The sequence below is a fragment of the Lycorma delicatula genome, chromosome 2, assembly GCF_047948215.1.
Source record: "Lycorma delicatula isolate Av1 chromosome 2, ASM4794821v1, whole genome shotgun sequence".
In the NCBI taxonomy this organism is placed as follows: domain Eukaryota; kingdom Metazoa; phylum Arthropoda; class Insecta; order Hemiptera; family Fulgoridae; genus Lycorma; species Lycorma delicatula.
Genome location: NC_134456.1, coordinates 74930093 through 74946223, shown reverse-complemented (window position 1 = coordinate 74946223; position 16131 = coordinate 74930093). Strand labels below are relative to the sequence as shown.

Sequence of the window (16131 nt, the reverse complement as noted above, 5' to 3'; positions counted from 1 at the left end):
TGTTTTTTTTTCCTTTTTTTATATTATGAATTTTTTTTACATAAATGTGTATTTAAGTAACAAAAATATATACTTTGATGTCCGTTATCATTTAGTGACTTAAGATTTTTATCATTTTTTTTATATTTGTCTGGTAATAAGTATTATTTTGACATCTTCCATTTTTCTAGGTTCATCCATTTCATTTTTTTAATCCTTTCTTCTTCCTTGCGTCATATCGCAACGCTTTTCAAAAATATTTATTTTACGTGTTCTTAGTTGTCAATCCATACAACTACGGAAACACATGACAAATCTCTTCTTTTTTTTTGTGATGCTGGAACGCTTTTAGCTATAAATAATTTTTTCAAAAACTTTTTTCTTTATCCCATTACCGATATTAATTTATTTGTTTTGTATATCATTCTCATATTATATTTAAATAAATACCGGTTTATATAATAATTAATTTTATGGATTACAGAAGTTTTAAAATTTAAAAAGTTTTTATGTATCGTCGCTTGTTCGCTTCTCGACCGTGATATTGAGAGAGTAACAAACTAAAAATTTCTTATAAATACAATTTATTACTCTAAAATATAGAAAACAAAATAAATATAATAATGATAATAGTAAAACAATAACAATAACAGTATAATAATAATAATAATAATAAATATATGACATATATATAGTTTTTGTAATTTAACTGTCTTATATATAATATAAGACAGTTAAATTCCAAAAACTAAATTAGAGTCCAATTTACAAAAACATTATAATGACCGCTAATACCTCTTTTAATAATACCTTTTTTTTTCTGTTTAGCCTCCGGAACCACCGTAAGGCATTATTTCAGAGGTTGAATGAGGATGATATATATGAGTGAATGTAAATGAAATGTAGTCTTGTACAGTGGATGTGTGGTTAAGTGAGAACCAGCCACCAAAGAACACCGGTATCCACGATCTAATATTTAAATCCGTATTCTTCAAATCCTTAAGGTTCAAATCAACCTTCGAATTAAATCCTTAAATTTGGATTTAATGTTTAAATCCGTAAGGTTCAAATTCTTTACTAGGACTTGAACCTTGGAACTCTCAAATCCGCTGATTTACGATAACGAGTTCACCGCTAGACCAAGCCAGTATTAATACTGGACATGGCAATAATTATACCTAATATTGCATTAATAACAAGATAAAATGTATTTTTTTTTTGTCTTCAGTCATTTGACTGGTTTGATGCAGCTCTCCAAGATTCCCTATCTAGTGCTAGTCGTTTCATTTCGGTATACTCCCTACATCCTACATCCCTAAAAATTTGTTTTATATATTCCAAACGTTGCCTGCCCACCCAATTTTTTCCTTCTTTCTGTCCCTCCAATATTAAAGCGACTATTCCAGGATGCCTTAATATGTGGATTATAATTCTGTAATTTCTTTTAGCTATATTTTTCCAAATGCTTCTTTCTTCATCTATTTACCGCAACACATAGGCTATATTTGTCATAGGCTATATATATGTATTTATTTATTTATGTTTAAATAGACTTATAAAATTTGAAAAAAATTATGCTACATGTAATATTGTTACCAGCACGCTCTTTAATTACCCTATAGTAAAGAAGAATGTTTTTTGGTTCTATTTTAATTTTCGTTCTTTGTTTTAATACAATTAAAAGAAACAATGAAACGAGTTCAAGTCCCGGAGATGCTAGTTCATGTAGAATTTCAGAGGAATAAACCGTTTTTTTTTTATTTCAAAATAAATTTTCAAAGATTGAAAGAAATTGTCAAAATTTTCTGATTTTTTTTAATTTTCTGCATTGTCCTAATGGGGGTAATAATTATGATAATTTAGTTTTAACATAAATCGTTTAATTTATAATATTCATATAAACAACTTTAATAATGTCTAATTAGATTAAGTTATAGATAATTTATACTAAACATTATACATTAAACGTTTTATGTACAAGGAATTTGTCATAATTATTGCCCCATTAGGATAATGCAGGAAAAATTTTAAAAAGTTTCAGAAAATTTTGACATTTTCTTTCAATCTTTGAAAATTGATTTTGAAATAACAAAAAACGGTTTACTCGTATGACACTCTTAGTAGCATTCATACATGAAGTAGCATCTCCGGGACTTGAACTAGTTTCATTGTATTAAAAAAAGAAATGAAAATTAAAAATTAAAATACACGACGCTCAAAAAAAAGAAACATTCCTCTTTAATATAGGATAATTGTTAAAATTATTAAGGACATTATTAAAGAATCACGCATTCTCCTTTTTCAAGCCAATAATTTTATAAAGTTGTTTTTTTTTTGTTTTATTTTAATAGTGGTATTAAATCTTAACTTACGACAGACGAAAACTTCAATGTATTTTTTTCCAGTACACTTTCAACGATTTAACTATTTTTAAGGAGATTTTATAATATTAACTCAAAAATAATAAACTTAGTCGGTAGAAGCTATTTTATAAAATAAAGAAGATCGTGTCCATTCAATAATAATGATGGCAGTGAAGATCTGATCATAGTAACTATCTAAATTGTATAATTCATAAGAATGATCAATTAGGGGAATAGTTGTTGTTAAAACAAAGAAAACTCCGCTATTTATATTTTTTTTAAAGTTTAAAACTATGCCTAGTTTAGTCACGGTAAAAGGTTATGGTTTTTGTGGTAATTTTTCGGTTTTTTTTTTATAAATAAAAAATTAGTTAATAGTACTTCCGTTTATCTTTAAAGATTTAAAAAAGTATTAAGTGAAAGTTTTTCTGAAATACAAAATTATTCGTATTACTTAAAAAAGAAAAAAAATTATCCATGAAAATAAAAAACACTTAAGGTGTGAATTTTTCTAACATATAATGAGACTTTTAAAAGGTACAGAATTGTTAAAGAATAGTTACGTTATGTAAAATATTTACTCCTTGATTCCACGATTAGATTATATATATAAATATATATATATATATATATATATATATTATTTAGAAGTAAAAGTTAAGTATATATATTTAAGTAGAAATAAGTGTTAAAATAACCAAAACTATTTATCAATATCGTTACCGTGTGTTGAAAATTACTGGTTAGCAATGGATAATTAGAAAAACTATTATATTTTCGAAATGTAAAGGAGTATTTTTAGTTTTTTAAAGTAGGAGCTTATCTAAATTACCTTATTCAAAATCATTCACCGATTTCTGATAAAGAACGAAATTAGGGAATATCATGAATTTATGTATAAATTAAATGATGTGGACAATCATTTCTATCATATGCTGCTGATTTCCAGTAGTAGGGTTACGTCACAATGATGTAATCGTACAAACACACCCAAACCCAGAAAAGTCTAAAAAAATTTGTTTTAATAAATTATGTGGACACCACATGACTTCCTTATACGCCTATTAAATTACATATACACTTTTTTTTAAATGAAAAGTACATAAAATTTTATTTCATTGCTAACTTCTGATATTTTTTTATATATATATTTTTTTTTATTGTTATTATTTAATTATTATTTATTGTAAAGATTTTTTTACAATCAGAGGTTAAGAATTAATAATAAAACAATATATTTAATTTAAAAAATAAGTTAAAAAAAAGAAAATGAAGTCTGATTTGAACCAAATATTTCATTAATTAAAATTCTATTTGTCTATAACTATGGAACTAATGAAAATATTACCACTTTTGATATATAGTTCAAAAGCTCTCAATGAGGTCTTATTACTGCAGTTCAGAAGAAGTCCAAAATATATTTGGATACTTTTGGTCCAGTCGATTGCAATTAAAAGGGGAGGTGCACGACTAGATGTTACAACAGTCCTAAATCCAAAATTTCAATTTCCTACTACTAATCGTTATTGAGATATACGAGATACATACATACATATGTACGTATGTATAGAAGTCGCGCCGAAACTAGTCAAAATGGATTCAGGGGTGGTGAAAATGGATATTTCCGTTGAAATCTGAAAACAGAAATTTTTCGCGATCACAATACTTCCTTTACTTCGTAAAAGGAAGTAACAAACGAAAACTGTAAAATTGTATCTTTGATTGTGATTGCTATAAAGGAATGCCAAACTGCGTTGTTAGGGGAAAAATTGTAGCAAAACTAATTTCGCATAAACTTTTAGTTTTATTAAAATTATATATAATTTTATTAAAATTATATATAATTTTAATAAATTTTTTTCACACTTTAGAAACTTACAAAGAGAAACCTTTATTTACGGCGGTTATAAGGTGTAGTATTTCAAAAAGAAACTTTTAACTTAACTGCTGTACTTAAATTAATATTAAGAAGTACTTTTGAACCGAGTTTTTATAGTATGACTACTTGAAGGCTGTTGTGAACTATGCTTCTAAGACAGACGAAGTGCCTGCCGGCTAATTGTTATTTTCTTGAGAGATTTATTATAAGACAGTGAGTTCGGGGAAGTTTGCTGTGTATGTACTGGAATCATGGAAGTATAATGACGAAACAATCTTAATTATTACTATGTATTTTTGCTTCATTATAATATAAAAACGGATATTTACAATAACTAGGATAGTTTATAAAAGGTGTTAAAAATGATCTCTCCAATATCAGTGACAACGCTCTATACGATTCAGTTTGTTTTCATACACTTTAACCGGTTGATGTACTGGAATGTCTCGTACGTCCGCCGTTATTGCGATTTTTATTTCGTCAATTGTGCGAGGTCTGTTGCGATACACTGCTTGCTTCGCTTCCCCTCGTAGAAAGTAATCTGGGGAATTAGATCTGGCGATCTTGCCGGCCACAAACCCCTCGAAATGATTCGTTCACCAAAGACATTTCGTAAAAAAAGTCATTAACAAACTTTGATTAATTTCTATTTCTGTTAACTGACTAATGAAGTTTGTTAAAGTAGCAAAATAATGATCACTATTAACTGTATTTTCAACAAAAAAAAAATTGGACCTACAATGCGCGTTTTATTCAAAGCGAGCCAGACTGCATCTGTAATAAAACGTAATTTTGAGGATACCTACGGAATTTTAGTCAGTAAAACGTTTAAACCATTGACAATAATTTAGTATTTTGGCATGATCTGTACCAGGTTTCAGTCTTGAACGTACAATAGTTTCTAGAGAAAACGTTTCAGTTCTTTTCTTACAGCTTTATTTGCTTTCTTGTTCCTGTGCTAAGTTACGCATTGACTTTGACGTTCATAGCAACCGAAATATCAAGCAGCTTCTGTTTGTATAGTTTAGGTGATGTTCCACTTGGATCAGCGTCTTCAATAGAGCCCATTGCCCGAAATATATTGATAAGACTTCGAATTGCATTGCGGTGAGGAACAGGAGTATTTTGAATTTTTTCAGAAAGCTTGTCTTCATTAAATCAGCATACTCGTCACTTCACGGAAGTGTATCCAAGAAGAAAAATGCGTTCCTACCGAAAGAACCATTACATTTCTCCCAACTATTGAATCCGATAAACGAAACGAAACACGTTCAATCGCAACTCCGCAACAAATGTCTTGGTTTATTACTGAGCAACGCCCAACAAACCCACAGGGCAACCAACCTATCCCCGAAAGAAGAGAATACAATCAAGAATGCTTTAGAATACTTGATTCTAAAGCATATTTCATAGTAACTTTCCGAACGTTCCTGTACATTACCTGTACTATAATGAAATTTTTTATTTAATTATTATTTTTATATATCTATTCATCCGTGATTTAATAACTATTTTTAATTACTATACGTATTGTCATATTTTTAAAAATCATAATGAACGTTTTTTGTTTTTTTAAATGGTCATTTTTGACTGTAATAGATATTATTAGAGACCGGATTATATGCATTTGCATATTAAGCCCATTCTCACAGGTTATTGTATTTTTTCCTTAAAATCTAATGACGATGCATATTTTCGCTATATTTACCAATATTTTTTCGGTTGGGTACCTTGTTAATAAATGAAGTATTACGTTGTAGACGGCCAAACCTATTAGCTGCACGGCTCTTAGAGCGCACTTAGCAGCCGCGGAACTGTACCTCTGATAGTTACTGTGCTCTTACAAAAGTAACAAAATGTTATATAATTGTTAATTTTCGAATTTTTCGATATGTTATCCAACTACTTACTAATTGTATGCTGATTTTGAAATAAAAAAACAAACTAAAAATTAATTTTTTTTTTTATTATTTAAAGTTGCATATTTTGACACTTTTCATGCATATTTTAATCATATTTCATACATATTTGCATGGATATTTCAAGCTTTTTATGTTGCATATAATCCGGTCTCTAGTTATTACTTGAAAAAGGGAGGAGGCTAGAATACTGTTTTATCGAAAAACGCTGAGATTGGTTATTAGACAATGAGTAAAGATTAGTTGTTAGGTACACGATAGATATAAATATTCTAGGTTTTTTTTTTAAATAAATTTTTTGAAGTGAAATGAAATTATTTGTCACAAAAAATATTGGCGTTAAAGTAATATTTAATTTTTTTTTTTATTCAGTTATTTGACTGGTTTGTTGATGCAGCTCTCCAACATTCCCTATCTAGCGCTAGTCGAATCATTTCAGTATACTCCCTACATCCTACATCCCTAACAATTTGTTTTACATATTCCAACGTTACCTGCCTACACCATTTTTTCGTTCTACCTTTCCTTCCAATATTTAAGCGACTATTCCAGGATGCCTTAGTATGTGGCCTATAAGTCTGTCATTTCTTTTAGCTATATTTTTCCAAATGCTTCTTTCTTCATCTATTTGCCGCAACATCTCTTCATTTGTCACTTATCCACTCATCTGATTTTTAACATTCTCCTATAGCACCACATTTCAAAAGCTTCTAATCTTTTCTTCTCAGATACTCCGATTGTCCAAGTTTCACTTCCGTATAAAGCGACACTCCAAACATATACTTTCAAAAATCTTTTCCTGACATTTAAATTAATTTTTGACGTAAACAAATTATGAAGGCGAAATATAATATTCGGCATTTTACATCGCTCCTGTTTCGTCTATCTTTAGTAATTCTACTTCCCAAATAACAAAATTCTTCTTCCTCCATAAACTTTTCTCCTCCTATTTTCACATTCAGTGGTCCATCTTTGTTATTTCTACTACATTTCATTACTTTCGTTTTGTTCTTGTTTATTTTCATGCGGTAGTTCTTGCGTAGGACTTTATCCATGTCATTCATTGTTTCTTCTAAATCCTTTTTACTGTCAGCTAGAATTACTATATCATCAGCAAATCGTAGCATCTTTATCTTTTCACCGTGTACTGTTACTCCGAATCTAAATTGTTCTTTAACATCATTAACTGCTAGTTCTATGTAAAGATTAAAAAGTAACGGGGATAGGGAACATCCTTGTCGGACTCCCTTTCTTATTACGGCTTCTTTCTTATGTTCTTTTATTATTACTGTTGCTGTTTGGTTCCTGTAAATGTTAGCAATTGTTCTTCTATCTCTGTATTTGAACCTTATTTTTTTTTTTAAATGCTGAACATTTTATTCCGGTCTACGTTATCTAATGCCTTTTCTAGGTCTATAAATGCCAAGTATGTTGGTTTGTTTTTCTTTACTCTTCCTTCTACTATTTATCTGAGGCCTAAAATTGCTTCCCTTGTCCGTATACTTTTCCTGAAACCAAATTGGTCTTTTCCTAACACTTCTTCCACTCTCCTCTCAATTCTTCTGTATAGAATTGTAGTTAAGATTTAATATTATAATTATCAATATACAAGCACAGGTGTATATTCATTCATAAGATTCAAAGGAAATCTTTGAATTTTTATCCATTTTATCTGGTAAGCAAATGAAAGTTTTTAAGCATTTTCTTTTTTAAAACTTGTTCTTTATTAACTACGTTTAGCTTATGTTTTCTTGAAGATGAATTAGAAGACTAACTGAAAGAATAATTATATAGAATTTAAAAAACATAGCTATGTAATAGTAATATGTTATTAACGGCTAAAATTTCTTAATTTTGATATTATTATATAAAATATAAATCACTGCATCTTTTATTAAGTAATTTATTCATGCTATATTATTTTACGAAATTAATAACGATTTTCTCGATATTATTGTATAGTATTATTGGATTAACGTATAATCATATTTTATATTATTATTTCAAAAGTAACGCTGTATAACAATTCAGCTGTTTTCTTTTATTATACTTAGTATATACGTATTTCTTTTTATTAACAATATATTATTATTATTATAATAGCCGAATGTAATACTAGATTTAAGCTTAAAGGGACAAATAAACAGGAATATGTTTTTCTTTTTTTAAAAAAGTAATGATCATAATTTCGAAGTGGTTGGAAAGGACCGGATTCATACCAAAGTAACAATTATATGTAAATGTGAACATATATGTCGCACTGTATAAAACAGCTGTAGTAATAACTATATATGCAATAAACAAGTTGGGTGGTCTTTGCCCTTCTTCTGTGCTGTGACTTCATATTCACTATCGTTTTACGTATCAGAATCATATAATCGTTTTTTTTTTCTTTTTTATTAATAATTTGCTATAAAATTTAATGGTTTGTTACCTATAGTAAATTTAAGTTGTTTTAATTATTAGCTAGAAGCCATAATATTAATAATTCTTTTTACAAATTTTTCTTGTAAAATTTGTTGTTTTTAGTATGTTTATTTTTTATTTAGTTTTGGAGGTTTTAATTAGTTTACGCTTATATGTTTTTTTTTTTGTTTTACCTTTACTGATTACTAGTTAAAACAGCAAATATTAGAAATGTAATTAATAATCACTCGGTAACCAGTACAGTTCTTTAGTTGTGCTCCACATACAAAAAAAAGTCGACGATTCTCATCGAATTCTATAGCAGAAAGTTGTATTAAAAGTGTACGGCCACACTTAAGACTAAGATCTCGTAGCATTAGTCGACTACTTATCCCACCCATCTCGTCGGGCACTTGTAGACGCGTGTATGTGAGAAAGTATATTTCAGTAGTTATTGAAATTGTTGTTATTATATAAGTGAAACGAACGATACATCTTATGAATATTTTCTCGCAATAATTTTTTTCTGTTTCTTGTTTTTTACCCATGTTTATATTTTAAATCAATAATACACGTTGTATGTAATTAAGCGAATCAAGTAACTATTGCGTTAAGAATTAACCTATACCGTATATTACATTTAAATTATTATTACAAACACACACACACACACAGGGAGAGAGTGAGTGAGAGAGAGAGAGAGAGAGCGAGTGTGTGTGTGTGTGTGTGTGTGTGTGTGTGTGTGTGTGTGTGTGTGTGTGATAAAGCTGGATTTAGATGTTTTACGCCCAAGCAAAATTGCCTCTTCTACTTCCCCCTCCACCAATTCCTTCGTCCCTCTCGACACCTCTACTCCTGGATCAAATTTTTAACCAACACTATTTCAACTAAAATCACCTTCATAAATCCTAAAAGTTTATAATTATTTTCTTAAAAAATGTTAAATCAACAAGTTGTACACCGATACTAAGTTACTACTTTACCTTTTTATACTTTACTACCGTAATGATAAAAGTAAAACTCGACCTTTAAAAACATTGTGGAAAACGTATTAAGAGATAATAATTTTTCAAGTATAAGATACAGATTATATTACCTAAAAATCTAACTTTACGCACGTCAAATTCCTAAAACAAGTGTAGTACATCAATACATCAAAACTGCTTACGTCTTGCTTTGATATGAGCAAAACTATTATTAATGAAAATCAATTTTCATACTCAAGTCGTTTTCTATTGCTAAAACAGTCTCAAATAATTTTCAATTCTTGATAAGTGTGAAAAATGATCTTTCAGCTGCACAGTTTGTTGCTGATGTACATAAATATACTTTAAGACTTTTTTTTCCTTAATATGTATATTAGGAAAAAAGCCCTGAAGATTTTTCGATATTAAAAATCTGTTAAATTGCGATAGTAACATTTCTTCAACAATGGCATCGTTTGAGTTAAGGTTGCGTACGATAAAAATCAGTACGTTTCAACAATTAAAGGGATGAGACGGGTACTGGTTCTGCAGACAGGGGATATAAATACTGCCAGGAACCAGCTGATAATAAACAGTAGTTCTGCGAGGCAGTGTTCTCTGCATAGTCGTGATAATAATGAGTAGTTTCGCAAGGTTGATTTCGACGCGGTTGCGGTAACGTCGATATCAGTAAGCGTATGGTAACAACGAGTGAAGATTACGTCAGGAGTATTCCAGCGTGGAGAGCGGGTGAATGCAAGAAATTGTTCGGTGAGTTATTGGTAAACGTTAGTGAAAGTAACAACCGACCGGGCTGGTCTAGTGGTGAACGCGTCTTCCTAATTCAGCTGATTTGGAAGTCGAGAGTTCCAGCGTTAAAGTCCTCGTTACGTTTATACGGATTTATATACTACATCGTGAACACCGGTGTTCTTTGGTGGTTGGGTTTCAATTAATCACACATCTCAGGAATGGTCGGAACGGAGACTGTACAAGACTACACTTCTTTACACTCATACATATCTTCCTCATTCATCCTATGAAGTAATACTTGAACGGTTATTCCCGGAAGTTAAACAGGAAAAAGAAAAGTAGTGAAAGTAACAGTATTACATTCATTCATAAAGTGTAGGGTAATTTTTATGTAAACAATAATAGTAATAATACTTGCAAAAATTGAATTGTATGAAGTTTAGACTGTTCTAGTTATCTTGTTGTTAATGCAGTATTAGCTTCTGTCGGTCATCGTTTTTAGTATATTGGACTGTATTCTGGTTTTTAAATTTAACTGTCATTGAATAAATCTTGTCCTTTTTATTTTGATTACTATTATGTATGTTTTATATATGCATAATGTTATTATTATTGTAACTATTATTTTTATTATTTTCTTTATATATCACTCTCCAGTAAGAAATTGTATTTATAAGAAATCTTTAGTTTGTTTGTCTCTCAATATCATTGTTGAGCCGCGATCACGCGACAGTATGCAATATATTTTTTTGACCAGGAAATTAAAAAACAAAAAGCTTCTAATGCAGTGTAAGTATATAAATTAAAGTAGTTTTTACGCTTTCCTTTCGTTCGAATTATAGGTCACGAGACATTATGTTATTTTTGTTCTCGTAATTATTATTTTTTCCTTTATCGATTCATTTATCAGCAACTAGTCAGTTTATTTTATCATAGTCTAAATTCCTTTAAATAATTCTTCCTCCTTCTCTTTTATTTTACCACAAAATGCATGGTGTATTAGTAAATCAAGGCCAATCATTATTTATTATTTAAGAGACTAGATATAAAAATAATAGCGTAATTACATTGTATTACTATAGAAAATAACAAGTTGTATGTTAGTCCTTCATTTTAACTTATAATTTTGTTAACAATTTCATCAAAGCCTAATCTATATTATTAAATTGTAACATTAGCCGGAAGCTTTATATATTCTTATCGTGGTTTTTGGTACTTTATTTATTTTTTTTTTGTTTCGTTTTGTTTTTATTCTTTTCATATTGAAATAATAATTGAAATACTTTGTTCTTTTGTATATTCACCGCTAATTGTCGAGTATCTCTTTTGTTGACTTGAATATTTTGAAAGGGTATTTACTGTATATATAATTGAATTTATATTACATATTATATTATAATTCATTTATGTCATGCTATTATTAAATTATTTATTACTTCATATTATATTTATTTTTTTACTAAGATTTTTTTTTTAATAAAGTTATTGTTTGACAAATATTCCCGAAAAAATCCTACATTTTTATCGTTTAAAGAATTTTGTTCCATTAAAATAAATTTATTATTATGTGTATAACTGTGTGGAATGATACGGTCGATATACTAGTCTCGAAATGGTAATTTAAAAATAGTTAAATATGCGGCTTTGTTTCACCGCCATACAAACATTCAAAACGTTTTTGGCTCTAACTTCTAAAACATTTTTTCAACAAGATGGTGACCCTTCTCACTTCGGTCTTCAGGTACGTGAAATGCTTTTTTTTCCTGGAAGATGGATTGCCGGAAGGGGTCATATAGAATTATCAGCAAGATCACCTGGCTTACCACCATCGGTTTACATTCTATGAGGTCACTTAAAAAGAAATTTTTTATAATAAGCCCCATGATATCGATGATTTATAAAATAGAATTCGAAAATCAGCATAAAATATAACTTGGTAATAATTGTATAATACAGGGTTATCATAAAAGAATGGTGCGGTTTTGAACATGGTTTAAATTAAAACAGAATTACTTAACAGTTTATGTTTTTTATTTTTCAAATTTGTCGTCTCAAACATTTTTTTTACATAATTAATAAATTTCAATATGTGCGCCCTTAGTCGCTCGACAAATGTCCAAACGATACTAAACTTCTCTCCAAACAGTAGTCGTTAATGGTTGTCATTGCTTCATTAATCCTGTTTTTTAAGTGGTTTAGGTCGCGAATTTTTTGTGTATAAACAACGCTTTTGATGTACTCCCACAAGAAAAAATCGCAAGGTGTCAGGTCTGAACTCCTTGGAGGCCAAAGTATGGGTCCTTGCCGGCCTATCCATCGATCTCCAAATTTATCGTTCAAAGCGTCCGTGACCAATGCATTGAAGTGCAGGGGAGCACCATCTTGTTGGAAATTGAAGTCGATGAATGTTTTCGAGTTCATCCGGCTGAGGAAATCAATAATTGGTTAACATGTCAAGATACACAACTCCATTAATTGTTTTTTCAGCAAAGAAGAAAGGCCCTATTACACGATTTTTCATCACACCACACCAAACATTAACTTTAGGCGAATCGCGTTGTTTCTCAATAATTGCGTGTGGGTTTTCAGAGCCCCGTATTCGTGAATTGTGTCTGTTAACACATCCATTCACATGAAATGTAGTTTCGTCTTTAAAAATTATATCATCTAAAAATGATTCGTTTTCACTTATTCTCTCCAACATTTCAACAGCGAAATTGTAACGTTTTACACCATCATCGGGTTTCAATTCCTGCAGAATATGGATTTTACAAGCGTGTAATTTCAGTTTTTTATGTAAAACTTTGTGAACTGTTCATTTTGGAATATCTAATTCGACGCTTCGACGGGGGATGGACTTCCCAGGACTTCTAATTGCCGATTATCTAATTAGTTCAACCGTTTCTTCTGGTACACTTGGTCTGCCGGTTGATTTCTGTTTCTTAATCGTTTGAACCAACGTGTTATGTTATTTTTGGGTGGCGGATCTCTTCCGAATTCTCGTCGAAACGCACGTTGGACTAAAATTACGGATTTTAATTCAGCCATCAATAAAACACACTTTGCTTTGTCTTTATCCGAACTGTCTTATAGTAACTCACTAAACTCACCGCAACAACAATACAAGAACTGACGTTGTGGTTACAACTGCTGATAAACAAACTTTTGGGTTGTAGGCTTTCAGGGATACCAATATAACATCTAGAAATTTCCCTACAATCTTCCTATGAATTACTGAAACCGCACCGTTCTTTTATGATAACCCTGTACAGTGTCATCCTTATACAACCGACTGACACACAGTCAAACAACAGGAAGACATTTCGACCATTTATTAAAATGAAATTCAACTAAATAAGCAAACTTAATGCTTAATAAATATAAAAAAATTATTCGATAATATCCATTCAATCAAATTTTTATAAATTTATTTATTTGCGATTACAATTCTGTAAATTATCAACGTAATTTTTTTCAAAATCCAAATTTTAACCCGCTGCCATTTTGGATACAGATATTATCGTATCAATTTTAGATTTATACCACTTTTCTTTTCTTAAACAGATTTTTAAAATGATATCACACAAAGGGAGTTACCGTTTAAAATATTTCAGTTCCACTCTCTACGAAGGGTTGAAATTCTATTTCTCATCAAAAGATAAAGTAAATGACAAATACCTTATCCTGAAAGTTTATAGTATTATATCTCTTCTTTTTTTTTGTTTAACCTCCGGGTCTGCAGTTAAGCAATTTTTTTGCAAAAGATGAGATGAATGCTTTGTAGCGTGTGTGAAAAATGCCATGCTTGACCGGGATTCGAAACCAGGACCTCCGATTGAAAGGCTGAGACGCTACCACTCGCACCACGGAGGCCGCCACAGTATTCTATCTGGAACGGTTTTAAAGTTGTGGGGTTTCCATACTTTTGACTCACTTTGTATATATGTTTGTTACTTTTTTGTGGATTTTAATGTTTAAATGTTATTGTTATTAGTTTCATAGATAGTTGTTTTTTTTTTCAAATTCAATAAATTTTTAGGATTTTTGGTGTAGACATTAATTTATTAGTAGTATTTAAATTTTCTGGGTTGAGATATTTATATTTCGATTTTTTAAAGAATTTTTCCTTTGGAATATTATTTTTGTTGAGGGGGAAAAAAGCCTGAATATATTTTTTCGTTTCAGTTAATTTGATTAATAGGTAATGTATTTGAATTTGTTCTTTTTGTAGCACTTTGATAGAATCTCTTTTGACATGTATAATTTTCTTTTTTTGTCTATTTCAAAAAAAGATCAACAAATTGTAGGATTTGTTTATGAATAATTTCTTGTATCACTTCATAAAAATTTGATCTTTTATTTAAGCCTCTTTCTTTTTCCTGTTTAGCCTCCGGTAACTACCGTTTAGATAATACTTCAGAGGATGATATGTATGAGTGTGAATGAAGTGTAGTCTTGTACATTCTCAGTTCAACCATACCTGAGATGTGTGGTTAATTGAAACCTTACCACCACAGAACACCGGTATCCACGATCTAGTATTCAAGTCCGTGTAAAAAGCCTCTAATCCGAATAATCGTATACAATTCTATTAAGTCCCACTATAGTCGGTTGAACTTTATTTACGATATTTCTGACGTGCAAATAACGGATTTACAGGCAAAATATTCATCCATTTTTTTTTAATTTGATTAAAAACATGAAGTCAAGAATAAAAATGTCATGTATTTTTTTACATGACATATGCGGTGCAATTTATTTCTTGATGAAAATATTACTCATTATGAAACCCATCCTTGTTTTATAGTTCTTGTCTTCATGTAAAAAGGACCACACCTTTCTTGTACATTTAAATATTTTCTTTACGATCTTGGCTTGTAGTATGCAGATTGAATAATTATGTAAAATGACTAATAAACTTCAGTTTACAGTTTAAATTTCGTTTGATTAAAACATAGTTTAAAAAAAAAATTAATAAATTCTTTGTGCGAAACGTTTGGCAGTTTCTGCTGGGCGGGGGTGTATCATTTTTTTAAGAAATTAGTTTTATAGTCCGGATTTAAATGCTGGAAAGCAGAAGCGGCTCTTTGAAAGTTCGTGAGTTCCGTCCCTTCTCTTTTTAATCGATTCCCACAAATAAATGTCTGCCAGCAACCTCATAAATCTTGTTATAATTACAGACATAAATATCTTCTCTTCACCACTTATCACCACTCATCTTGCTCTGTCAATCCAATGTTCCGCAACCGTTGCCACACTGGGTGGCAAAGTTTGTTCACAAGCTTGTTTGTATCCTGTTCTGTGCTCATTATATGTCATGTTTATTTTAAGAGTGAGATAGAAACTTCACACTTCAACAGGACTGCCTGTGTTTCCATAAACTGTTGTCATAGTTTGTTTCTTCCTGCGTACTAGTTTAGTTTAATTAAATGAATAATTTTTTTTTTTTAATTTTAACAATGGAGGGATGTACGTTTGTATTTATAATAATGGATCTAAATTTTAATAGATTTAAAGTTTAATTTTATTTTGTTGAATAAAAATAATTATTTAGGTATGGTTCTTTTCCGTTAATATTATTTAATATGAAAAGTAAAAGTCATCCAACTCTCATTTGAAATTCTCAGAATTACTACGCATCGTAAAAAATGTTTGCTTTTTCTACTACTTTTTTACCATTTTTGTAACACTTTTTACTTGTGAAAATAGTTCTCTGTTACGTCATAGTCTAGTCACCATTTTATTCAGCTTCATTTCACAAATATTATATAAGTTTCAAGTGTTGATTAATAAAATTATTAATTTATTTTAAATAATTTCATAAATATATTAAACCAATAATATTTATTTGATTTCAGTAGTTTATA

General features: G+C 29.7%; 1 protein-coding gene across 4 annotated transcripts in view; it reads left to right on the top strand.

Annotated features, from left to right (window-relative positions):
* by (focal adhesion protein tensin) overlaps window positions 1-16131 on the top strand; it is a 752581-nt gene that overhangs the window by 13786 nt on the left and 722664 nt on the right. The gene's annotated exons all lie outside the window — the stretch shown is intronic.